The sequence below is a fragment of the Bactrocera oleae genome, chromosome 5, assembly GCF_042242935.1.
Source record: "Bactrocera oleae isolate idBacOlea1 chromosome 5, idBacOlea1, whole genome shotgun sequence".
Taxonomy (NCBI): domain Eukaryota; kingdom Metazoa; phylum Arthropoda; class Insecta; order Diptera; family Tephritidae; genus Bactrocera; species Bactrocera oleae.
Window position 1 is genome coordinate 66,023,269 of NC_091539.1, and position 27,301 is coordinate 66,050,569.

Sequence of the window (27,301 nt, forward strand, 5' to 3'; positions counted from 1 at the left end):
CTTCTTGCTGAGAAAAGGGCGTGTGCACTCTTTCAGACTGCTATCTCAAAAATTAAGGGACTAGTTCGTGTATATACAGACAGACAAACAGACTAGGCATTATATACTTCGTGGCAAAGTAAATATGTATACCCAGTTCAGGGCATAATAAATTTTGCGTATTACCGTCGTCAAAAATGTTACCCATAAAAGTGAGCGTAAGTCCACAAATATGATAATAGGCGTAGCAACGCCAAAAATAGGCACGCTTTAAGCTTTTTATTTGCAGATGTTATTGTTATTTTAACAGCAACACATTCGAATGTATTGTATGTATTTATTTCTTTCTAATTTGGTAGTGGCAAATATTTTTTTATTGTTTTCTTTTTGTTTGATTTTGAATTTTAATCTTTCGCAAAAACAAAAAAAAATTGTGTGCTAAAAACTAAAAAATTAGAAGAAAAGGTGCGATGGAAAAACCAAAAATTGTTTTCAAAGCAACTGGCGCTTTGCCTAGTATGGCTTTCATTTAAAAAGAATTTATTAAATATAAAAGAAATATGTACATACATATATGTGTATTCAAAATATCAAAAAATAGTTGAATAAATTAAAAAATAAAAAATTACAAAAAATAAAAATAAAATATATAAATATAGATATAAGAAATATGCTATATCTATATATATATATATATCGTGATCTCATCGTAAATACATTTTTTTATAAAACACTGAATTTATATGTTTTTTTACGTCAAACAGAAATTTGAGCAAAGGAATCGTCCAAAACCAATACACATTTTTGATCTGGAAATTTAACTTTTAATGCATTTACTTTATTCGTTGTCACTACTTTCAAACTAATATTAATCCCCAAAAATCTATTAGAATAGTTTAGAAGTAGACAGATCTAGATTATAGGATGGGTGATTGAACTAATCAAGGTCACAACGAAGCCATAAGAAATAAGCCACCGACACTGAGTTATCCTATATTTCAGCACATTACCAGCTACTCTCAAATGACTCTAAATTTTAAGGCGAGCACACTCTTCATATGTCCCTGTACAGGACAGTGTTTGCTTTCTCATCATAATATTGATCATTAATAGTACAGCGCGATCATAAAAATCAGTTGAACTGTTACCACAGAGCTCCACAGCTTTTCACTCGCACATGTTTTTGAAGTTGTAAATAGCTTATAAAAGAAAGTTTAAATAATAACAAAAATTCCATTACGACTTATTGTAAAACTTATAATTAAAAGAAGACATGTGCGATAGTCTCCGAGTACCCTCATCCCTTGATTCAAAAAATTCAGTTTCGGGAAAAACGCGTTCAAAATCTTACGTTCTAAAACTGATTGACTAGAACGGTTCAACACTACAGCGGCTTGGACAGGGAAACATTTTTTTACTATTCTAACAATTGAAAAGTGTTTTTACGATGCTAAGTTTAAGCTGCTTTAAGGGGGTATTCTGATTTAGAAGCCCGAATTTTAGGCTCTTTTCGTACCCGATAAAAATAAACAAGAAATATTTTTACCATACATTTATTATATGTTTTTTTATTGATGTTTTAAGAGTACAAATCAATTCTAATATTATAAAAAAAAACACAATTTCAAAAAATTCCAGGCCGGCAAAGTGGGGTCTGATGAAAAAATGGCACGCCCTGTTGAAAATTTTTTTTCGTTATTTCCTTGTTTTTTTGCAGTTCGGAATTTTTTTCCAAAAATCCTCTCGTAGTGCGATAGTATAATGTATAAAGAAGCTCTGTATAAAATTTCAAGTAAATCGATTGAGTAGACCTTAAGATTATCATGCACACCGTTTCAAAAAAAGTAGTTATGAGAAAAACGACTTTAAAGCTCACGCCGAGCTGCCAGCCAGTCCACTTTGTCGGCGAAAATAATTGAAATTTCAAAAAAATATTTTTAGGGACAGATTCTTAAAGGGTTATACTATAATAATATGCAAGAAATAAATCGTTATTTTTTAATTTCTAAACCAGAATACCCTTTTGAACGAAAAAATCATATCCATTTATGATTGAACCTTTCGGCATCATTCCGAACGAGTCCCTCAACTTTTTAAAAATGGTAAATTGTGAGTCAAAATTTCAACTCAAAACAATATGTATGTATGTATGTCCAAAAAAATTTAGGAAAAAAAATATTTTTTTTACTTTTAGGTATAAGCTTGGGATTGACATTTTTTTTAGTCCAGTATTTGGAATTCAAATTAATTTTTCATTTTTAATCCGATTTTTATGATTAATTAATTTTCATTCCGGTATTTGGGATTCATTTTTTTTTTTTTCAATCCGGTATTTGGGATTAAAAATTTATTTTCCATTCAAATTTTCGGGATTACAAAATTACAAAAAAAAAACCCAACCTCCATGCTTGTCAACGAATTCGCTTTATTTTATGTCGATTATAATATTTGCGATATTTTTACAGCTCAGCATTAGTTTTGCATTTGATTGCGAAATTGGGTGAATGCGTAAAAATATCAAAAACAAGTGCGTGAGCAGAATTGTTTTTGTTATTATTATTTTTGTATTTCTTATAACTATTTGTGACGGCCTTTTTAGGCAATTTAATCGGTTATAAATGCGCATGAAAATAAACAAATTTATTTGTGTGCAGACACATATTGTTGTTGTGTGATTTTTTCTATTTTTATTTTTTTGTCATATTTCTTTTGATTACTTTTCCCAATCGCTTCCTTTATGTGATTCAATATGAATTAGACTGAAAGCCGAATGTCGAATTTGTGTGGATTTTATTGTTTTGTTTCAATACTCTTTTTTATTTACCTTTTTAAATACCGCTATTCGGCATTTGACCATTGATTTTTTGTTTTGTTTTCGTTATTATGGTGAGTATGATATATGACATTAACACTGTTATCGCGGCATTTATTCAGTTTCATGAAGTGTTCGTGTCCAATGAAGGCCAAAACATCAAGGCAACAACAACAACAACAGTGTTACTTTTATGCACGACAAGGTTCGAAAAAGCAATCGCCCGCTACCTACTGCCACCACAAAAACTACCTATACGCCACTGAAATACCACCTTAATCTACTGAGGCTCACAATATCGTGCGAGCTGGCGATCTAGCGTCCGAGTGCTCATAAAAAGCAAATTCTACAAGAACAAAAAAAAAAAAAAACACAGCGAATTCTTCTGAATGGCATGAGCATAAAACGTCGCGAAAAGCATAGCGCCACAGTAGTAGTCATAAATAACCGGAATAATTACGACAATAGCCATAATTTGTAAGTAAAAGTTAATATTAGTTAGAACACACATACACACAAACACACATGTCGAGTGTGTTGTAAATAGTTTTGGACATGTTGTTGTTGCCTAATCTTAGTAATTTTTAATTTGTTGTAAGATCGACACAATTTCACGGTACATTTTACCGTTTTATGCGAGTAATAATAGATTTTTAGCTTGCCACATATACACATACATATTTATGTATATACAGAGCTTTTTATAGTAATTACAGACATATATGCCTACATTTATGATCTAATGTTTCGAGTGCTAAAGTAAAGCATAAAAAATTGGCAATATGTGTAGTGTAATAGAGCAACCCTAGGTCAAGATATTAACGTTGAATACTTTAACTCTTTCATTAACATTTAAATTTAATTTAGTGACAACAAAAACAAGTTTTCATGGGAGAAATTTAAATATGTCCAAATTATATAATTTTTGTCCTATCTGGCAACAATTTGAATATAAACTTTTCATAAAATATTTCGATATCCATGTATCTTCGCCAGCTTAGAGCGGGTCGGCCTTACCGTCGGCTGCCTTGTGGATTCCAGTCGATAGCGTTCCAGGTTAATTGTGTCTGGATCTCGTATCAGAACATGCCCTAGCCTGTGCCATTTTCTTTTGAAAATTCCGGCTCAGAGCGAAATAAAAGGCGATTAAGAAATAGATCTGTTTTATTATAATACTTTCCTGCGTTTTGCGTTTCAATACTTCAATATTCAAAACGTTCATTTTAATAAATTTTAATTTTGTTTATAAATTTCAATGTGTATCTTTCTCTCTCTCTTTCTATCCAAGTATATCAAAACTTAGTGTTCCTTGAATAATTTTCAAAATGTTTCTCTAAACGTCTAGTGATTGACTACTAAGTGCTGTTTCGAATAAACTTTTTTATAAATGGCAACTCTATCTCAAAATATATCTTAATTAAGAATATATTCCTTACTTTCCGATCATATGGATATCATATTGTATTACATTTTAATTACTATTATCGGAAATTGCCGTATTAGTGTCTACGGAAGCATATTTGAAACAAAAAAAAACTCAGAATCCTTGACATATAGCTAATTTCTGAAGCTCTATAGTTTGCCAATTTAGGTTGCTAGTTTTTCGAATCATTAAGATTCGATCATTTATAATTTTTCAAATTGTTGCAAAGAAGAAGATTCGAAAAATTCAGTACTAAAAAATAAAAAATGTATTACTATTAGAAACGTTAGATTTCAAAATTTTAAATTTTCCAATTTCGAAAAACATTTCTGATTCAAGATTTTCTACTTTTCGAAACGTTAGCTAAAAAAAATTTTACTTTTTCGACTTGTTATAAAGAAGATTCGAAAAAAAAAATTTGGAACCGTTGACTATAGAAGATGTATTACATTTGAAAACGTTAGAGATTCCAGAATTTTTATTCTTCCAATTTCGGAAATAGTTCTGATCTGAATTCAGATTTTTTAGTTTTCGATTCGTTAACTCCAAAATATTTTAATTGATGAAGATGAACAACTTCAACAAAATCATTATCTCGAAGTGATCTCGAAGTCGCTACTATTTTAGTCTCCTTTTGAGCTTTAAAATTAATTTTGCATTATTAAAAAAACTAATCAAATGATTAAACACAGTTTTTTGAAAGCAAATACAACCTATAAACTGTTGCAAGAAATCACGCAATCAACCGAACATTTAGGCGACTACTTTACGAATATGAAAAATATTATAAATACAAATATAATAATATTTTTTAAAAGGTATAACTGATTATGATCCAAGAAAACAGTCTATATTGGATCACCGAGAGTACCAAAGCAGAATAGAATATGTCAAAAAAAAAAGGTTTATAGCAGCAGTTTTTCAAATTCCGCACGATATGATGCACATTGAATGTCATGCAAAAGGTCAACGTAAAAAGTGGAGAAATATTTCAAAAGCACCAAAAAAAACTATATAATGGAATTGACATAAAATAATCGGCGAAATATTTTCTCAATTTCATAAAAAAAAGCTTAAAATTACTCTGGCACATAAAAAAATTTCATTAAAACGCAAACGATATTAAAATTGGTCCTATACCGCTCGTCTCACGGCAACGTTCGTCCAGTCAGCAGTTAAGTCACTTCGGTGCGCTGGCCTCTACGCCTTTGCTATGCGTCATTGCCTTATTTTATACTTTTTTACTTTGTACTCGCTTTTTCTACACATTTTCAAAACGCTTTTTCACCATTACTGTCCGTGACGCCCGTAATGCACACACAAAGCTGGATATATATTTATGTATGTATGTATATAGATACTTTGTAGCGCACAACTTTTTATGTGAATTTCCGTTTATTACGTTAGGGGTACTTTTTCTGAAACGTTTTTCTGTTCATAATTTTTATCATTACGTTGACGAATGTATGTATGCAACCGAACATATATTTTTATATTTTTTTCCACGGTTTGGCGCAAAATTACCGCAATGTTATTTTTCAATGTCCGTCCCTACTATCTCGTCGTCGTTGTCTCTCTTCTATTTCTCATTTGGCGCTTTTTTTACTCGCCTTCTAGTTTTTTATGACTTCACAACAGTGTGTTCGATTTTTTTTATCAGTACTCTAATAATCAATATACAGTGGGTCTGAAATGTTGGTATCCTTTGAAGACGGTCGCTGTTGTGTTTTTTGGCTTTCAAAGGACGACAATTATTTATAGATATTGTATGTATAAGCATAAAGATGTGATATGTGTAAATACGGAAAAGTCTAACTTTTTTCGGGTACTAGAGAGGGTGTGTATTAAAAGAGAAGCTTTGCAAACTTAAATAACTGAAACAATTCACAATATGATGAAAGGTATTTCAAATTTGAATGCATTACGAGAAATTATGAATGTTTTTCTTATAGTGGTTATACATCGAAAGTTTTTCCTAAATAAAAGTTACCACAATTTTAAATAAAGCTTTATCAAACAGCTGACATGACTATCACTAATTAGAACTCATATTTGTTAGGAAAATCGACTTCCCCTTTGAATTAACTGAAAAATATTGGTTATAATGTCATCCCGTGGATTGTATGTATACTAAGACCTAAGAAATGAAAGCTCAACTGATTTACTTGTATATGACAGTGTTAGAAACACGGAGCTTAACCTTAAGTGCTTCGAAAAATATTCTGAGCAATATAAAAATTTGTGAATACTTACGCAATACTCTTTAGATTGCCTTTCAAATCCGTGCTCAACGTTTACATACCTGAAAAGATAAGAAGTTGATTATTTCAGTAATAAAATAGCTTATTTATTTTAACAAAAGCTATTATCGATTTCTAGCTGTCTTAAGAGTTTTTCGAATTATGTGAGCTGTGAGAGAGCTTAAAGCTCACATGACGTGACTTTTACACATAAAATCAAGAAAGAACTTTCCAGAACCCGTGGTGTCTTGTCAGAGGCTTAACTTAGGCGTCTTAAGAGTATTTGGACTCATTTACCGTCTTTTACATTGTAACAAGCTTTGAAAGGATTAACAGTTCATACTACGTATTGCATTTGTACTCATAAAATTAATAAGGAACCAGAACTCGTGGTGTCTTGTAAAAAGCTTGACTTTGGTGTCTTAAGGAGACTTAAATTATGAGCTATCTTCTATGAGAAGTTAAGGAGAACTTAAAGCTTAACATAACGTGATTCTCACACAATAAACCAGAACTTGAGGTGTATTGTGAACACCGCAGCCTAGGAATCTTACGAGCATTTTGATTCTTCCCTGTGTTGTACAAAAATACAAGGAAGAGCTTAAAGCACATGTGATGTATTGAGAGACCCAAATAAAACTAATAATATTGAGTTTCTGCTACAAAAAAGCTTCTCTTAAAGCTCACCAGCTCTTCGGAGGCGTCTTAGAACTGACATTAACCTATTTTTACCGTATAAGTCAAGCATTTAGCATTAGCAAAAACATAAATATACGTATGTATATATATATATATATATGTTACATATGTATGTAGTATATAGTAGTATTAACTAAATATTTACCACTTGTGCTATATAAATTAAAGATATCTTGTAGAATATCGTAAACCTCTCGAAAAATGCATCACTGATATACACATACATCCACACAATCACATGGTACTTATGAAAGCCGGAAATGTTGCTTTATGATTTCTATACATTAACCGCCAATAAATATTTCCACTTAATTGTTGTTCTAAAAATTTCCAAGAATTTAACTAACAAACATAAAAGTCCACTTTAAAACCGAAGCCTGAAAGGTGAACAAAGAAAAGAACACAAGCACGCATGCAACTGCAAAATGAACGCAACAACGCGAAGTTAAGCGAAGAAGTCGAAAGGAATTACAAGCAAAAAAAAACATATTTTTCCATGATTTTTTCCATTTTCATTTTTTTATTTCAACTTTTTCTTTTCTTTTCAACGCTTACATACATATATCTGTTGCACATAGCAGTACATACATATATACATACAAGCGCACCATAACGCATAGACACGATGAGTACAGAGCTTGCAACGTGGTAACACCGTCTTGCCAATAGAATAAATCGCAATTGTAGTGCGAAAAAAATCTGGAATAGAACATCAAAACGAAATACAAGCGGCGGGCACGCATCCATATAAGCGCGAAAGTGGAAAACTGCAAGTTGCATGCAACATAGCATCTAGCCACTGCTGGCTGCTGCATGCGTTGGCCGCCCAATAGCCAAGCGATGCTGCCGTGCTGGTCGCTCATAAATGGTCGTAAATCGTAGCTCGAATGCCGACAGTGTCGCTGGACCAGTCGACTCGCCAGCGCGACGAACCGAGCGCGCTACAACTCATCAAGCCAACAATAAACACACGCGCGCACGCGTACCCACAGCCACACTCACGGCCAATACGAGCAGCAGCAGCTGTTGCAATGCGATTGGCAAAAACAATAAAGCAAGCGGCAATGGTAAAATCAAAATCAAAACCAAAGCCAAAGTCACAGCGCGCCAAGCAAATAAGGCCAAGTGCAATAACCAACTCATTTATTGGCGCGTTGCGGATGTTAGTGAGTCGCGCGCTTGCAGAAACTGCAATAGCAAAAATGAAAAATAAATATATACATACATACACATAGACACGCAGATATCAATGCACTCGCCAGTTCGCGCATATTAGATTCTGTTGCGATCTACGCACTCGCAACTGCGAAATTGTAAAAATTTGGTCGCAAGCCGAGAATGTGTCGAGTTCTCGAACTATTGTGAACGCGTCAGCATATTGGTTGGCAATCTTCAGGTTGCGCGTTCCATGGCAATTAAAGAGTTGACCATTCTTGATCTCACATGCGTTTACCATACATACATACTTACTTACAAATACGCCACATGCTGCTCCGTGTATATTTTTATTAATTTTCTTGTAATATACACATATATGTGTATATACATATGTGTTTCTGTATGCCTGCAGTTTCTCGTGCCATCGACCGTCCTCGTTCCACACCTCACACTTTCAATAGACAACTCTCAACCGCCTTTGGCGCGTACATTCGCCTTCGTTTGTCGTAAAATCATCGCTTACAGATGAAGTTTAGCGGGCTTAGAACCCAGCCGCCTGTTGCTGCATCCTAACGCATGTGTTCATGCTGCAGCTAAGAAGTTGAAAAGCCATTTTTCATACAGCTACATACATATGTATATATTGATTACATATGTATGTACAAAGAAGAGGTTGTAGCTAGCATTTAGGATTTTTCTACTTCATATTTAGATGTAAACGGGGATGTTGTTCTGAATTATACTATTACATATGCATGCATATGTTATAAAAAACCAATAAAATCTATCATACTTTGATTAGATTATTAGTTTTCCTCAAATCACTACATAATTTTGATTGTAACAAAGAATCCTAACAATAATTAGAAGAGTTTAAGGCTTTTTAGATCTTTTTCGGAGCTTTTCCTTTTCATCGTATTCGAAATGTGTCGAACATACCAGCTGCACAAATTTGACACGGCCAGACAAAAAAAAAAAATCACGCATTTTAATACAAATCTTTATTATCGTCTTCAAAATAGGCTTCTTTTGAGTCAATACAAACATGTCAAGGCTTAATCCAATTTTTCATTTACATGTTGTAAGCCTTGGCTGCGATGACCTTCAGTGCCTTCAGCGAATTTTGGTTTTTTCGGTTTCGGCTCAGTTTTGGAGCGACATTCGCTTGATTGTTGAACAGTTTCTTTCGGTCTCCCTGACGCCTACCCGACGACTTTCAAGCTCTGTTTCTTTAACTTTAGTTATATATCGCAGCTGTTGGATTATACATATAAGCAGCTATTTGATATCAGACATAAAAGAACTCGTAGAGTAGTCGTTTTTTCTCGCTAATCACATATGTTTTTTCTACAATTCTTCATACAAATTTTTTAAGATTATTTATATTTTTTTTAAGATTTACCTTTAACTCAAGAAACTCAATAAAAAGTGCAAAGAAGATGAATATTCCGCCATCAAACAGTCAATTATGTTCAAATATTTCCCCCAAGTACCTTAAAAATGTAAATTACAAATTAGGGAATCTACCATAGAAACTTTATTAATAGTAAGTACCTTTAGCTAATCAATCCAAAAGATTAGCTAAAGGAAAAATACGACAAAGGTCATTTATATAAAAAAAAACATACTCTTAGAATATTTGAGGGAAGACTTTTGCACAAACGAAGTAGCACTAACCTATAGGAGGTTATTATTATTGTTGTAATAGCATTAAATATATGCTAAATAGTATTTACAGGGCTGGGACCAAGGCTTATCTATTAAAACATAAAAGAAAAATCCAAGCTCTGATAAAGAAGCATAGCAAAATACTTTCAGAGCAATATGGATCAGAAACTAAAATACTCCGAGAGCAAAAACCAAAAAAAAAACAGCAGGGTTGTATTCGAAAAAATTTTCTTTGCAGCGATAGGCTTGGAACAGAACGAGCTTCGAAAAAAAAAAACCAAAGTGATTTATTATAACATAAATCGGTGTATGGTACTATAAATAGGCGCTTAAAATTATAAAGAAAAGATGGCTCAATAGCTTTATCTAATTGAACAACAGTTTAAAAATTCGAGTTTGCTGCGTGAGTCGTTTCTTAAATGTTTGCACGACCTCTAAATCCGCTCATTCAAAATCCATATCCTTTTAAACGACCCTACCGTAGTTTTTTTCTGAAGATACCGTTATATGACTACCATGGTATACTTAGATATTTACTTACCCTCTGGATACATTGAAGTCCTATACAATAACAACCAGAAAACATTTGATTCCAGAAGAATTTCAAAGGCTTAGATACCGTTCACAAAACAGCCGAGGCTGCGTGGAGCTGGACTCCCGGATTAAAATAAATAATTATTTGAGAAATGTTTTCTGCCACTACAACACTAACAAGAACGGTTCAAATAACTAAAAACAACAAATAACTAATATAAGAACAACAAACCGAACAAAATTATATTCCATAGGATTATAATATATATATTATATAACGCTTAGGAGTTAGATATTCACTAAACCGGGAAGATCTGTTGAACCACTTGATATCAGCACTTTATTTTAATGCGACCTCTTTTTTCAGCACAACTGCATTACTTCCAAAATCACTTCCAGAGAATAACTAAATATGTACATATGTATGTATGTATGCATTTATGTGGGTATATGCATTTAACTTTGATATATGTATGTATAGTACAGCCAATAGCTCAAGCCAGCAATAGCATTTCTTGTCGCCGATGAGCAACCTTTTTCGGGTTCATATAAAATTAACAACAAAAAGCGAACAATTGGTACCAAAAAACCTTTCAGTATTTCTAATCCAATAGTTACAAAACAACAACAACAATAACTACAATAAAAAACGCAGACATACTTCGCCAGAAATCAACATAAAAAAGGTGAACTAAAAATGTTTCTGCTTGCGTTGCGTTGCCAATAAGAATGTCAAGTCATTTTTCATATGCCCTAAAAGGTTAACGCACACACACATACATACATACACCCAACTGGATATAAATGCATGTACACACATGAGGATAAAAGCCAACAAATGTTTATAGTTTTTTACTTGTCGGCCAAACGGAGTAAAAAGCGCAGAAACCTTGCCAGCAGTGCCATTTCGCCGTCTTATCTATCCCATGTAACACTGCCGCTCCACGCCAACAGAGCGTCCTTACAGTGGGCATGTGTACTTATGTAGAGGTATGTATGTGTGTTTTTATATCCAACAGTTTATGTATCCAAGTGTATTACACACACACACACACACACATACTTCTAAGAGAAAATTGCAAATATTTAATATATTCGAAAAAATTTCACTCAAATAAATTGGCTACAAAATTTTATTGTGATACATATACATGATGTTGTTGTAGTTGTTGCTGTAATTGCGCATAAAAACCACAATGGACGGTAAATTTTCCAAACTTTTCTCGAACATATTAAAATGTCCACTACACTACCTTGAAGTCGCCTTCGCAATTTATTATATCCTACGCGCAATGCCCCGGCGTCTTCTAACGTGCACACACATTTATACACACATACACATATGTAGGTATATATACACATACATAAATATGTAGATGAATGTATGGCGTTTGACATTCGTCAAAAGCAAAAATGTCATTGCTCTGCTAGTTGGGCCGTGAAGACGCTTGCAGGTACTTGAACGGATACCAAGAGGCACATATTACATATGTATAGACAAACATACATACATGCATATATATACATATGTATATGGTACATAAAAACATAGTTATTTATATGTTTATTTATATTTGTATGTAAGCATGTAAGTGGCTTAGAATGCTCCAGCCGGAGCATGGAACAAATAACCGCATTAGATATTTCCACACATGCATATACAAACACACACACACACACGGTTATACACAAATATGCATTTCTCTATGTCGCTGCCCATATTTGCTCCTATGTCATTATATTTGCGTACGTGTGCGCGTTCGTTAGTGCGTTAGCCTCTCAGCTTCGGATTTCTAACTGACATTACAAGTTTTTGCCAAGATTCTGCCAGTTCGTTTCTACGCCCGTCCGACTGCCCTGCCATTTTTGCTGTGGGGTTTTCTGCTGTTCGTCGTTCTGTCGTCAAATGCAATTTTTTCCATTTTCCCTTTGTTGTGCTTCTTAGTTGTTGTTTTTTTTTATGTTTTTTCTTCTTGCCGCCTTTATTTATTCTTCGTGAGCTACTTGTTGTTTTTCTATTTTCTTTTTTTTATTTTACTTAACTACAAATTTCTATGAAAACAACGCGTACATCCACCACAACAACAACAACAACGACGGAAAGTGAGTGACTGCAACAACCATTTGTTCCCGCTGCCCACTGTCTCCCCCGTCAGCTTGTAATACACTTTTTTGCGTCTTGCGTTGTCTAATAAGTCTACATATCCAACGGCAGCAGCGCCTTCGCCGCGACCTCTTCTATTTCAAATTTCTTTCGAGGTAAAAAATCTTAGAGCTCGCCGTCGCTCACTGGCTTTTTTCTCACCTTGCTGCCTTAACGCAGTCACTATTGCTTCACCGTCCTCCTCCTCGTGTGTAGTTCAACGCACAAGCATAGTTCTCATAGCAGGTTTGCGCTTCGGTTTGTTGACAGCGGCGCACAGTGGACTAAATGGCATTAATTGTATGTAAAAAAGACTTTTGTTTTAGCCAGCCTAGAGTCGAACCCAAATTCGATATTGTTGTACATTTTCTGGGTATAAAGTATTTATGCTCAATTAAGTTTTATGACTATTAGCGGACGCAGCTTATTTGTAAGATAAGGGTAGAAAGAATCTTAAAGAGCAGTTCAAAAACCCAAAACATCTCTTACCTGATCTTGATAGTATTTGTGCAAAACAGAAGAGGGATATCACCTGGAAAACATTTTCAAGCCATTAAAAGTGCAAACAATGACTTGAAGGCGTTATAGCAGTTACTATAAAAGCCTTTTAATTTCTGTACCCTGAACCGGGTATATTAAGTTTGCCACGAAGTTTGTAACACCAAGAATGAAACATCGGAGACCCTATAAAATCTACATATACCTATACCTAGAAATGATCAGCGTACATTTAATCAGCATGATAATTAGTCGATTCAGCCATGTCCGTCTGTCAGTATATACGCGAACTAGTCCTTCACTTTTTGAGATATCGTACTGAAATTTTGCACACGTCTTTTTCTCCCAAAGCCACTGCTCATTTGTCGCATTATATACAATAGCATATAGCGGCCATACAAACTGAACAATCAATATCAAGATAAAGATCTTATATAATCTTTTTTTCTTAAAAAATTTTGTATACTTGTATATTCTTAAAATATGTATAAATTAGAGCTCTTGGTATTCGACTAAACGACTAACTGGATTAACCGATATTTACCGGTAGGTTTGCTCCATCCCAATAGTCGTAAGTTGTCGGCTATTCCAATAGTAAACGTTCATTAAAAAAAAAAATAAAACATATAAATCAAAAAGGTAAAAATCCAATAAGCGTGCGAAAAAATATTCGTTTCGAACTTATTATTTGAACTAACATAAGTGACAGTAGTTGTGAGTGGAAACATTTTTCTTACCTTCTGTAATATATTTAGGGCGGTTATAAATCGGGATCTGTTCGAAAGTATTTGTTTATGCTCGACCAGTTCTTATCATCTTTTCTTCAAAATTTACATCCAATATGAGCTCTGAAATGATTCGTGGTTAGCTAAATTCGAAGAATTTCGATTTTAAAATTTTTTCGAAATCTTTCTGACGTCACTCTAGCAAATGTTGGCTGTATGAGTAGTTATTTTTTATATATATTGATTGTTGGCGAATCTTCGAATTAAGTTACCACGAATGTCAATAGGCAATCATACTGTAATTTTGTAGAACCCTTAAAGAGGTTGTGGAGAGTCTAAATATATAAATCAAAAAGGTAAAAATCCAATAATTTTAAAACAATTAATAAATATTTTTTAAATTCCTAAAAATCAGCTTTTTATAGAGGTGTCCCTTAAAACCTCTAGTTAAAGTGACGAAACGTTTCAGAGTCTGCAGTACTCATAGAAACATTTGATCCACAGTTTTAACCTCAATTATACGTTTCTTAACAGTACAGTAAGGACTTACATATGTTATGGTCATATTTTCAAACGCATGGGTTTCAGCTCTTGACAATTAATGCTATTTTTAAAACAATCTAAATTATTTAGACTCTCCACAACCTCTTTAAGGGTTCTACAAAATTACAGTATGATTGCCTAATGACATACGTGGTAACTTAATTCGAAGATTCGCCAACAATCAATATATATAAAAAATAACTACTCATACAGCCAACATTTGCTAGAGTGACGTCAGAAAGATTTCGAAAAAATTTTAAAATCGAAATTCTTCGAACTTAGCTAACCACGAATCATTTTAGAGCTCATATTGGAGGTAAATTTTGAAGATAAGATGATAAGAACTGGTCGAGCATAAACTTTGTGTAAGAAAAATACTTTCGAACAGATCCCGATTTATAACCGCCCTAAATATATTACAGAAGGTAAGAAAAATGTTTCCACTCACAACTACTGTCACTTATGTTAGTCCAAATAATAAGTTCAAAACGAATATTTTTTCACAAGCTTACAAGAGAAAAAGAAATTATGAAAAGTTTGCGATACTGCCCCACTGTGCAGCGTTGCGTCGTCGCATCGTCGTTCGGTGGCTTCGTCACAGTGGCTATGTTTTAACTGCAGCGTTGTAAAATGGAAAAATAAAAGTAATGCTGGCGACAAGCTAACGAAAAAACGCAATATAAATAACAACAAATACTTACAACAAAAAGAGCAAAAATAGTGAATGGACTAAAAACCGTCTTTCCTTAAAGGTTTTTTCCGCAACACCACCGTACATACATATGTACAATTTACTTTTGCGTTTTTACAAATTTTCCATTTTTTGCGATTTGACTATTTTTTTGTTTGTGTTGTTGTTTTTTTTTTTTTTGCTTTCTTATGACTTTTACTCGCTGTTTGCTGTTTTGCTTTCTTCAGCTTCTATTTGTGATTTTGCTGCGCTACAGCTTTTACTGCTGTTTTTCTTACGCTGCTGCAACGCTGCTTTTCATTTATTATTATTAACCTCCCCGGTCCCCCTCAGCACGGCCCCGCATTTGTCCAACCAAAGTCGACTTGAGTTTCGAGTGCGAGAATCACCAGAGATACGTTCATGTGCGCTTGGCTCTGTATATGTGTGTGTGTGTGTTATATTCTTATAGACCCTCAAACAACGCTCCAGCGACCGCGCTTGCCCAGACCCTGATCTCAGCGCTGTTGCCGTCAAACCTTAGTTTTTGCGCCGCCACCCAAACTGCCTTTTGTGCTGCTTGTATGTGTGTGTGTGTGTCTCTCTGCTTCTAGATGATTTTGTACGTGTGTGCGATGAGTTTTTTCACCGCGTAATCTCGCCGTGTATATTGAGTACCTTTTTTCTACAACTACAACAACTGCACTTTTTACGAAATAATTTCGCAATTTGTTAAAGCAAAACGCTGGCGAAAAAGTCGCTCTGCCATTTTAGTTATATAAATTGGATTTTCTTCTGGCGTCGCTGCTGTTGGCTACTGCTCTGCCACAGCATGTGTAGCTGATAGATTTAGCATCTTTGGTGTAATAAGAAACAACAATAACAACAACAACACGCTTCAATAAAGTTCCACCTCTAAGCTCGTTTTGTTTTTTTCAAGCAAGAAGAGGAAGCACAACTACAAATGAAATGAACACGTGTGCGTCGCAGAATAGCGCACTATCTAGATATATGTATGTTTGCATGTGTGTCTATTCACTTGTTTTTATTTATTTTAATAAAAGTGCATTTTTCATATCAATTATTGTTCTTATAATGCTTGCGAAAGTCCATGAATACCATATACGGAAGGAAAATGCAGGTTGAGAGTTAGAAGTCATTGCAGGTGCAAACACGGTAATTTTACTCTTAACGAAATCTGTATTTTTCTTCTTTTTTTCTATTTTTCGTACTTCGATAACATTGTCCTGAGCTTTTTCGTTTATCTTGCTTTGGCTATTGCTGACACCACATAGAAAATGTAGAAACTAGTTTTTTACATGGACTCAACATAATATTTACTTATCTCTTTTTTTCGGAACGATATGTAGTTAAAAACAAGAAACAAATTTAACTTCAGTAGCACCGAAACTATAATACACTTCACAAATAAAAAAGTTTTTATACACTTGGTTTAGGTTTAGTTTGGTGAGTTGCTATAATGAATCGAGCTGGAAATTTTTTCAGCTATTTTAGCGTTGCTTTGGACTATAATCTATGCCAAATTTCGTGAAGATATCTCATTAAATCAAAAAGTTTTCCATACAAGGACTTGAGTTTGATGGAACAGTTGTATGACAGCTATCTATATGCTATAGTGTTCGAATATCGACAGTTCCGACAAATGAGCTGACGTTCTTAGGGAAAAAAGGACGTGCGCAAAATTTTAGATCATTATCTCAAAAATGAGGAATAGTTGGCTGTTCAGAGCATAATTATTGTAAGAAAGAGCACATCAGATAGAGGTAGCGAGATATTTCACTGAGATCATCAGAGGACACTCTCTGAAAACCTCATTTCTGTTTTTTTTCACATCAAAATATAATTCCTTTAACAAACCGTAAACCATTTATCGTCAATTTTATTTTAAATAAAAAAAATTTAAAAAAAAAATACGCTTAGAACCGCCCAGGCTATGAAAGACAAACTAGGAGTATTTTTTAGTCTTTTACACCTTCATGTCGGACGTGTCGCGAGACGACTAAAAAAAAATCCCCCTCTTGTGAGTTTTTGCACGCTTCGTTTTCACTTTGTACTGAATTTCGTTTCCTCTAAAATTTAAAAAGTAGTCGAAATAGTCGAAATAGTAGAATTCGATGTTATTCTAGCTCTCTCAATGAAGGAAACCCGGAAAAAAAACACTGTTCAATACAGAATATACTCAATAGTCTCCGTTGCTGCAAGAACGCTTTTAGAATGCTGTAGATCATGCCGAAAGCTTGTCTTAAAAAACCAACTCCATAAATAAACTTCTGACTAACAGCTCGAACAAGTGAAACAATTTCCCGCATAATTTTATTGAAGTAAACTGATAAAAAATTGCGCATTTATTTGCATACTCATATTTTTATAATTTTGAATAGTCAGCAAATTGAATAAAATCCAAGTAAATTCTGAAGTCACGCGCTTTTTTACATTTAAAATAAAAAATTTCTAAGAAAATTAATGTTTTGATAATCGAAATGATTTTTCATGTTCCGACGAAGTCAACGAAATACCCACTTACATAATTTTACAGTTCGTTCAATGCAAGCTGTTGTGGGGTAAATACATACATACATGTATATGTGCATATATACATATGTATGTACATGCATTAAATCTCCTGTAATTTCACAATATTAAGCAATATTTAATTTTAACCGATTTGAAAAGTGAATTTATAATTTTGATTTGTGGTTTTATGACGACTATTTATTTTAAGGTTTTCATATTAAATAATAAAAATTTTCGCAGTTAAAATCTATACTGGTTAATTATACATAAATATGTACATATGTATATACTAAAAGAGTGCGCATGTGTGTTGGCTATTTCTTTTTAATAGCTAATTTGTTATAAATAAAAAGTAGATTGATTTAATGAATATGAAACGTGACTAAGAACAGGCGCCTAATCGGGCTGTGAAAAAAGCGGCAATGGAAGCTCAGAAAAATGCAAAATTGCTTTGCACGCTGCTAACTAAGGCACTTAGTCTAGGTTGAGTTCTTTTTGGATTTGGATAATTTCTTAAAATTTATTACAAATGTATACCCTGAACTGGGTTCATTAAGTTTCCCTCGAAGTTTGTAGCACCCAGAAGGAAACGTCGAAGACTCACTAAAGCATACATATGTACAATATATAGTATAAATGATCAGCGTTACGGGTCGATTTAGTCATTTCCGTGTGTCTGTCTGTCTGAACGTGAACAAGTCCCTCAATTTTTGAGTTATTGATCTAAAATTTTGCCTACGTCCGTTTCGCCCCTTTTCTTTTATCGGAACCGCCGAATCAGAACACTGTAGAGTATATGTAGCTGCCAAACTGATCGGTCGAAATTGAGTCTTTGTATAGAAAACTTTTTATTTGACAAAATATCTTCACGAAATTATCTAGATTAATTATTGTCTAAAGCAACGCTACAATTTCCGAACAAATTGTACAAACTGGTCGATCAGGATCAAGACACAGTTCTTTTTATACACTTTTGAGCTATAAGAAATGCACCTATGAAGAGTATTATAGCTACATTTCAGTCTATGTAATATTTTTTTATTGTTTTTAATATAAACGGTTTTTCTTATTTGCAGCCTCCAAATTTTATATAAAGACAATGTGATTTTCAAACAATGAACAAAAAAACAAGAAAAAAAAATCTTCAAAAACAAAAAAAAAATCTTCAAAAACAAAAAAAATATCTTCAAAAACAAAAAAACAATCTTCAAAAACAAAAAAAATCTTCAAAAACAAAAAAAAATCTTCAAAAACAAAAAAAAAATCTTCAAAAACAAAAAAAATCTTCAAAAACAAATAAAAATCTTCAAAAACAAAAAAAAATTAAAAGAAAGCCTTCCTCCACTTCTTTCATTCATGAGCATCAGGAACCAAAATTTTTTTTTGTTTTTTTTTTCAAAAAAAGTAACTGATCAAAACTGTCGAAATATCAATTTTTACCATGCTTATTTTAGGAATAAAAATTTTTAAGACTTTAAATTAGTAATACTCTGCGGACGAATAAATTAAAAATGTTTTACTTTGAAAAAAATATTAAAAAATTGTCTTATATCGAACTTATTCAAAATATTGCTCCTCATGCGAACATAACATATGTAGCCTCACCTAACCTACAAAAGAATTAAAAAATATGGTATTTTTAGACCACTTTTCAAAAACACTAGTCTATTGCCTAAGAAAATTGCATCGAACCAGATTGTCGAAATTGTCTGAAAATGACTTTTTGAATTTGAAAATCCCCGTTTTTTGCCCTGTTATTTTTGATATATAAGTAAATATTTTTTTATGATCTGAACACTTTTCGTGGTTTTCAGTATTGATTGAGACTTTTTGCTTTTAATCCAAAATTGTTTTTTAAGGAGTCTTCGAAAGAAATTTTTTTTCGAATTTTCGGTATAAGCGAGTAATTTTACTTCGATTTTGGACAGCTTACAGATAGTACTTAAAAGAACCTATATAATAAAGAAAGTCGCCTATAACGGACATAACTAAGAGTAATTGTTGATCCATTTTCATGACAGTTGGATCCATTATACGTAAAGGAATTGGACCCGCATTTATATTCAAACAGAGACAATCAACTCGACCATTGGAGTAATGTTTCATAGCGTTTTAACAACAACAACAAAGTTATTTTGATATAATCATTTAAATCTCCATTTAAAAACTTTTATAGCTATACCTCCTGTTCGGGCTCTTGCCGTTGTTCCACCCACTCTCTTCTCGCAAATATATATGTATATACTTGTATTTATATATGCCTTTGTATATGTACACATATATTTATATAACTTACTACACATCCATTATTTGATTTGTTTGTTTTTGACCTACCAAATTACAATACATTTTTTACGAGTGATTTCCTTCATTACATAACACATATGACACATACAAAAACAATAATTTATTTGTATGTAAGTTTGTAGATTTATTAATCCCTGACTCAAAACAATTTGTCTACGAGGTGAAGGCCTTTTTTCATGCATTTTAAATTTTCTGTTTTTTTTATTGTTTGTTTGCGCTACAACGTTTTTACTTCATTTTTTATTTATTGTTATTATTTATATAGTATATAAATTTTATATAGTATATATTTTTCTATCTCGACCATAAAAAAAATTCCCCCCACTTTGGTGAGGTAACAAACAGAATTAATAAGAAATAAAATAAAATGAATATGAGCTGTGGAAATAACACTAGAGCTCTATAGATAGGCTCGACGCAAGTAGCTTCCCCACTGGCCACGGCGCCGTCCGCTCGTGCAGAATCTACTAACCGAGTAACGACTGCGCCCGACTATTACACTTGATTTGGGTGGAGGAAGGCGAGCTGGAGCTCCACAGAATTGCTGACAAAGGGCGATGTGGCAATGGGAAAAGAGTGAGAGGTGGCGGCTGAGCGGTTTTTTAGCAGTGCGCAAAGGCATTACGTATGATTCATGCAAAAAAATATCACACACACACATACATATTTTCCAGTTAAAATTCTTATTATTTGCACACACACATATACATATGTATGTATATACTTTATAGCTGCCATGTGTGTGTCTTTGGATATTCGACTTGTTTTTCAATTGTTTACGAACTTTCCATTTAGTTTTACGTGTGCTTTTATAAATATACGTCAAATGTTTTTTTTTTAACTAAATACAATTAATTCCATGATGGTTCATTTGTTGTTGCATGTGCCTATTATTTGCTGTATTCTTTTTTTAACTTTTTAATTCCACATTTCTATATAAAACTCATTTAATTTTTTTATAAACATTTTGAAATATTTTACTAAAATTTTGAGCTTTTAGTGCTAAAAATACATATTTTCATCCACATTAATTTTTTATTAAAAAATACTAGTCAATCGATTCGAAAAAGTTTCTTAATTTAGTTATAAGTCCCTACTAAATATTAGATATTTTTTGGCATTAATTAATTTCGCTCTGAAGAAGTGTTCGATAAGAATCGCTTAAGAAGCACAACTTGTATGAAATTAAAAACAAAAATTATTCCTTTCGACTTATTTTTCAATTGTATTTTTTTTTTTCATTTTTCGGCAAGCCATATCCTTAAACATAACCTACTCAAATTTTAAATCGATATTTTAATTTTTGGTTACAGCCTTCTGAAGTGTAGGCGCAGTACAATCAGTTCTATCAGTTCATCTTTAAACGCGTTTTTCTCAAATCTACTTTTTTCAAATTTGCTTGAGTGATCAGATTAGTATTAATCTTTTTTATTTGCAAGTTCTGTATTGTTGTATGTATGTAGTTCTCCATACAATAACATAAGAGTTTTTGCTGATCAAAAATTGATTTATGGCATAACAAAAACGACCAAAATTTTGGGTAAAAATTTAATTTTAAAAAATTTAATTTAAAAAAATTTAATTTTAAAAAATTTAGTTTAAAAAAATTTAATTTTAAAAAATTTATTAAAATTTAATTTTTTAGCGCCGTCAGTGATCGTATGTAACTCCAAAATTATTTTTTTCTTCTGAAATGTTTTTGGTTTTCATAAATGTATATGTATCAATATACTATATACAATATATACAGAAAAATTGTTGATAACAAAATGGTAGGAAATTTAATTTCCTACAAAAAAGTCTTTGCCACCAAACCGATAATATTAATACTCTTTGAGATACAGAGATTTTAAGTTGAAGTGGTATTTTTCTGTAGTTAGTGTTGTTTACGAGATAATTCCAAAAAAACGCGAATTTCATGGAAAAATTAGGTTTGGGGGCCCGTACTACCCCGCAGGTGCAAGTTATAACTTTACCGCAATGGAGACTTTTGTAGAGCGTTCAATTCTGAGTAATACCTAATGACGGGTGAGATAATCCCATCAACTGCCGCTGAGTTATAAAATTAAAAAGAAAAAAAATCAAGTTTTACGTGTATTTTATATGGGAAATCTTTACAGGCCTAGGTCTAGTACTTAATATTAAAATTAAAGTCCCAAATTTTTAGGGAACTTTTTTTTTGGTATTTCCAACAAAATTTCACCATGGGATCAAAAAAAAAAATAGTTAAAAAAAAAGCAGTCTAATATGTATGCATATATGTATGTACATCATACGACTGAAAATAAATGAAGTAAATGATCTCAGTCCAAAAACGAATAATTTTAAAACCTTTGACATTATTAAAATCTTAAAAAGGTAATCTACTTTTTTTTTTTAGAATCATAGTAAATTATTTTAAGAAATGTATCATTCTTATATTAGATTTTAAAAAATGAAGAACTATACCTTCAAAAAAAAATTTTCTTAAGTTATAAATGATAGAATGTGTAGAAAAAAATCGACTGAATTCTGAAAAATATGACTTTCATTAAAATAGCTGGGAAATATATTTGTTTAACGGTCATGAAAATGAGTTTTTTCTTTTTATAACCAACCGACAATTACGATCACATTCGTGCGTAACTACACCATAAGAAGTAACAGCTTGAAATTGTGCGTTGTGTTTTGCGGAAGCGATACGAAAAAAAAGTCACGTCATATTTCAGCCAACGTCTTTATCTCGCTCCGAAAATTTTCCTACTTTAAAACTCACTCACTCATCGAGAAGATAAAAACTGTTGTATCGCTGAATGAACTCAGAAATTACTTATCAGAAGTATTATCTCTAATTGGAAACTTTTTTCACTAATTGATAGAAATCAAAAGTTAGCCCACTGTTTAGACGCAACACGTGTAATGAGCAATAAAACAGCCGAACTTAAAGAAAATTCTCTCTAACGATTGCGGTACAGTAACTGCCAAGCAAAAATGAGATTAAATGCAAACCGAAATGTTTTCCTACAAAATTCAATTAACTTTTTTTACTACATTACAGCAAGTAATTACTAAAATTATTTTCCATATTTTATTGCGTTTCAAAAAACTCGAAAAAAGTGCACTTTTAACTATAGTAATAAATATGCAGAAAAAAGTCGATTTCTGCTTGGTGTTTTGCTATTGTGCTATTCTACGACTTTTTATGAGTCTACGAGCAAAAATCTCAAGGGGATTTCACTTGAAGTTTTTCATTATTTTCAATTTGCTTTGTTCTTGCTTTGCTTTTTGTATCTTTGTGATTTTGTTTTTTTTTCGATTTTTTTTTTTGTAATTTTTGTTTTGCTTTTTCGAAGTATTACGCTTTATTAGCTTTTTTCGCAGTAATTTAGTTTTGTTGTTTTTGTTTTCGTATTTTTTTTTTATCTCTCAGCTTTTTAATAATAAAATTGCGGTGCTTTTTATGCATAATATTTGTTGTTGTATTTCAATTTTGTTACTATAGCTCATTTTTGTAGGTGATTTTTTATAATATTTCTTCGCACACATTTACATATTTACACAGAGTTACACATTCATGCATACATATGTAGGTACATAATAGGTGCATAAATGCAAATAAACACTCACACACATATAGAGCGCAGTGTTTTTTATATTTGTCTAACAATCAACAAACATAGACATGTATGTACATGTTTGTAAATATATATAAACACTTATGTATGTATATTTAAGTAAGTATGTGCGCTTTTGAATATCTGTACTACAAATTTATTTCGAATGATAAAAATATTTTTAATTGAATTTAATTCAAGGAGAGTCTAGTTTTTGTTGTCCGTTTACTTGTTGTTTCTACGTAGTTTTATTCACATTTTTTGTTATTTTTCGCCATATTCCATATTTCTACGTTTTATAAAAATTTAATTTCCTGCTTTTAATGGAAATTTCGTAATTTTATATTTATGAATGCAAAAACAAAATATGTGTATATATGTATATAGTATTTAAGCAAAAAATGCGTAGCCAACAACATGAACGTAACGAAATTTCGATGCATGTATATATGTATGTACGTATGTATGTGTATGTACATATATATTTAGCAAAAAATGTGTAAATATGTAATACTCACTTGTTATATAACAAATTGAAAGGTTTTTGTCTCGCACAAAAGGCTTTGTTGCTGCTTTCGAAACACCTAACACCCCACAGCATAACGGCATATAAATAAGTAAACTTGAATATATATATAATATGTACATATGTATGTATGTGTGTATGTACCTCGAAACCCAATAACTTCAGTAATATTTGCACATTCCGATTGTTTTTAAAGATTTACTTAGGCTGATTCATTTATAAATACTGAGAAATAATAAAAAATGCAAAAGGGGAAGTGCCTTAGGCGTTTTATGTTCCGTAATTTTCACAATACTATTCTATTCTATAATTCTAACTTTCACATGCAAAACATACTTACATTCTTTCATAAGAATTCTAGATTAGATTAGATTATCATTTCACCAAGTTTGATTAAACTTTTTATTAGACCCTAACCTACAGTTGGCCAAAAATGCATTTAGAATATCCGGTCAGCGCACAATTGTCGATTAAAAGCTGATTAAAAAATTACCCAAAAGAAAAATGCTCTTTTGCTAAATTAAAATATTGAAATTTTCGAAAAACAATGTTTTGAATTTATCCAATTCTAATTTGATATACCATAAATATATTTAAGATTTTCTCAACATTTTGGCATTCGCTAACACTGTACAGTTGTTATAAAGTTTGAATAATATTTTCAAAGTGTGCATAAATTTGTGTGTTTAGACACGTATAAGAATCGTTTATGAGCCAGGCCGTCACATCTCTGCGTAAAATTACCAAAATGTTATTACTGTCGTGTCGTTTGCGAGATATTGTTAAATAAAGATTTTAGTTTAAAAAACAAATCATGTCATATCACAAAACAAAAAAATTAAATTTTCCTAAAATTAAATTTTTCAAAAATAAACTCAAATTTACAAAAATAAAGTACTACGAATAACTCGAAAGTGCATTAAATTTAACGAAAAGTACTTTGTGTAGGTAGTCGACTTTTGACAATAACTCAAATATTGCATGACATAAACCAATTTTAGGGATTTTTAAACTGAGCATCTGAGAATAGAATGGTTTGGAGCTTCGGTTTTTTCCAAATATTTTTTAGATAAAAGATATCCCGAATCTCCATTAAGGGGGTGCTCTAATCTAAAAATGTAAAAAAAATCCAAAATGTATATTTTTTTGCAATTTTTCAATAAATTAGATAATCAGATATATCTTTCGAAATGAATTTTGCAAAATGTTTATCATTTTCAAAGTTATAGTCATATTAGCGGGTTTTATTTTTGAGTAGTTGCCATTTTATTCAGTTTTGTTGTTTCATTTGATCAAGAATCCCTTAACGTTTTATTTTCGAAATGACCATAAGGGTAGACATTGTGACGACGAGCACGCCTTTTTTTTATCAATTGCCAAAAAACGCTCGAAATTCGGTTCTAGGTCTTAAATGTTGTAATGGATTTATTAATTAATGCTAAAGTAATAGAGCAGTCACAGCATACCAGGATAAACAAAACTGCAAAAGTAATTGAGCTTCCATATGCGAATTTTAGGGAGACAAAAATTAAGTTCGTTATATAGAAAACTCATAATATTGAATTGTTTAAAAAGTTTGAGTTTTTACTTACAGTTATATTTAAAATAATAAATAAGCGTATTTTCCTACATTTGTGTTAAAATATTCAGAAAAGTATGCTTTCTGTGGCGCTATTTTAGGTTAAGGATATAATTTTCTATTTTGAAAATTGACCTTTTTGTCCTTCAAAAGATTTTTTTGACAGTTGTGAAGATGACATTTTGTATGTACATATTTATACAATGGCCAACCACGATTGAACAATTCACCAGGTTGTCGTACTCTTACTAAAGGAATACTGTATCGTTTTTGATAATAAGCGTAAGTATATATGTATGTATGAATGTACATAAGTATGTATGTATGTATGTAGGTCCTCTTTTAATATTCTAATTCTGTACAAAAATGTATTTTATTGACTCTTTACTACTTACATACAAGTATATACTAACTATTTATAAAATACAATTAAGGTTCTATTGAAAACAAAACAAAAAAAAATTAATAAGCACACATTATTTATCATTCATGGGCTAAATACATTGACACACATAATATAAGTATGTAAGTACATATTAATTTATATGCACGTGCAATGCATCTGCAGGCCGACGGTATGCGCGTGGCCATCAGCTGTTCGAAATGTGCCAAATTCATACGCCACGCCAAGTCAAGCCATGCCGCGCCAGTTAAGTGAAAAGCCAAAATCAACAGCCGTCCGTCCAACACTACCCCAATAATGGCCCACTAAACAAGTGGGCAGCGATGGTTTTTTTTCACTTTGTGTAGTTGTTGTTGTTACGTGTTGGCTATGCCATGCCGTCATAGTATTGTTGGTGCTGTTATAGCGGTTGTTGTTGTTGTTGCTGTTGTCGTCACTGCTTACTGAGCACGTTTTTTTGGGCATTGAACTTGAATTAGTCAACCCGCATAAAGACAAACAGACAGCCATACCGCACACACACATGCTATGTACATAGTTAAATGTGTCTGCATGCACACACGACGGCCGACAAATCGCAGTCGCACAGGCACGACGCGTGCTCTTACCTCGATATGTCGATATCTATGTTAGTGTAATTGTATTTATTTATACTACGTGAAGTTTGTGGGCCAGTGTAGGTTTGTGCAATAAAAACAAGAATAACAAATTTCGGTAGCAGCATGTGCACACGCGGCATGAAAATGTCGTACAACAATAATAATAACAACTCATAACATATCAAATAGTAATAATAGTAACAATAATAACAACAAATACACATTGCCGAACAGATTTAATAACAACATGCGAACATTTGTTCGTTTTTTATGTATGTGACTAAATGTAAATAGATAAGTACATATTTACTTACATATGTAGGTATGTACGTATGTATCTATGTATATGCTCTTGGCTGTTTGCTGTAGCGACTACCACTAGCGTAACATAGCGACTTTGTGACGGTAACGGCAACAGCATTAGTAGCGGCAGAGTGACGGCGCACGAATACCGTTATGAAAACAAAAAACCTAAGAGGAAACTGCGGATAAAAACAAATCGCAAATTACAGACAGAAACAGCAACATGCTTGCAAACACTCATGCCTACATAGTACATATGTATGTATATGTAGAGACTAATGCATGTATGTATGTATGTATGCATTTACTAAATAACAAGTGCGCATACAACGAAGGGGAAAGCAAAGCCATGCGACCTCGCTGC

At 32.4% G+C, this 27,301-nt stretch overlaps 1 protein-coding gene across 11 annotated transcripts in view; it reads right to left on the bottom strand.

Moving 5' to 3' along the window:
* The window catches only part of LOC106624608 (longitudinals lacking protein, isoforms J/P/Q/S/Z), a 51,034-nt gene that overhangs the window by 18,929 nt on the left and 4,804 nt on the right, over window positions 1-27,301 (bottom strand). The window contains exon 3 of one of the 11 annotated variants that reach the window (XM_036366600.2): window positions 6,468-6,516. The exons of the other annotated variants lie outside the window; for them this stretch is intronic. The gene's annotated coding sequence lies outside the window, so the exon portion shown is untranslated. The remainder of the gene's footprint in view (window positions 1-6,467; window positions 6,517-27,301) is intronic. 11 annotated transcript variants of the gene reach the window in all.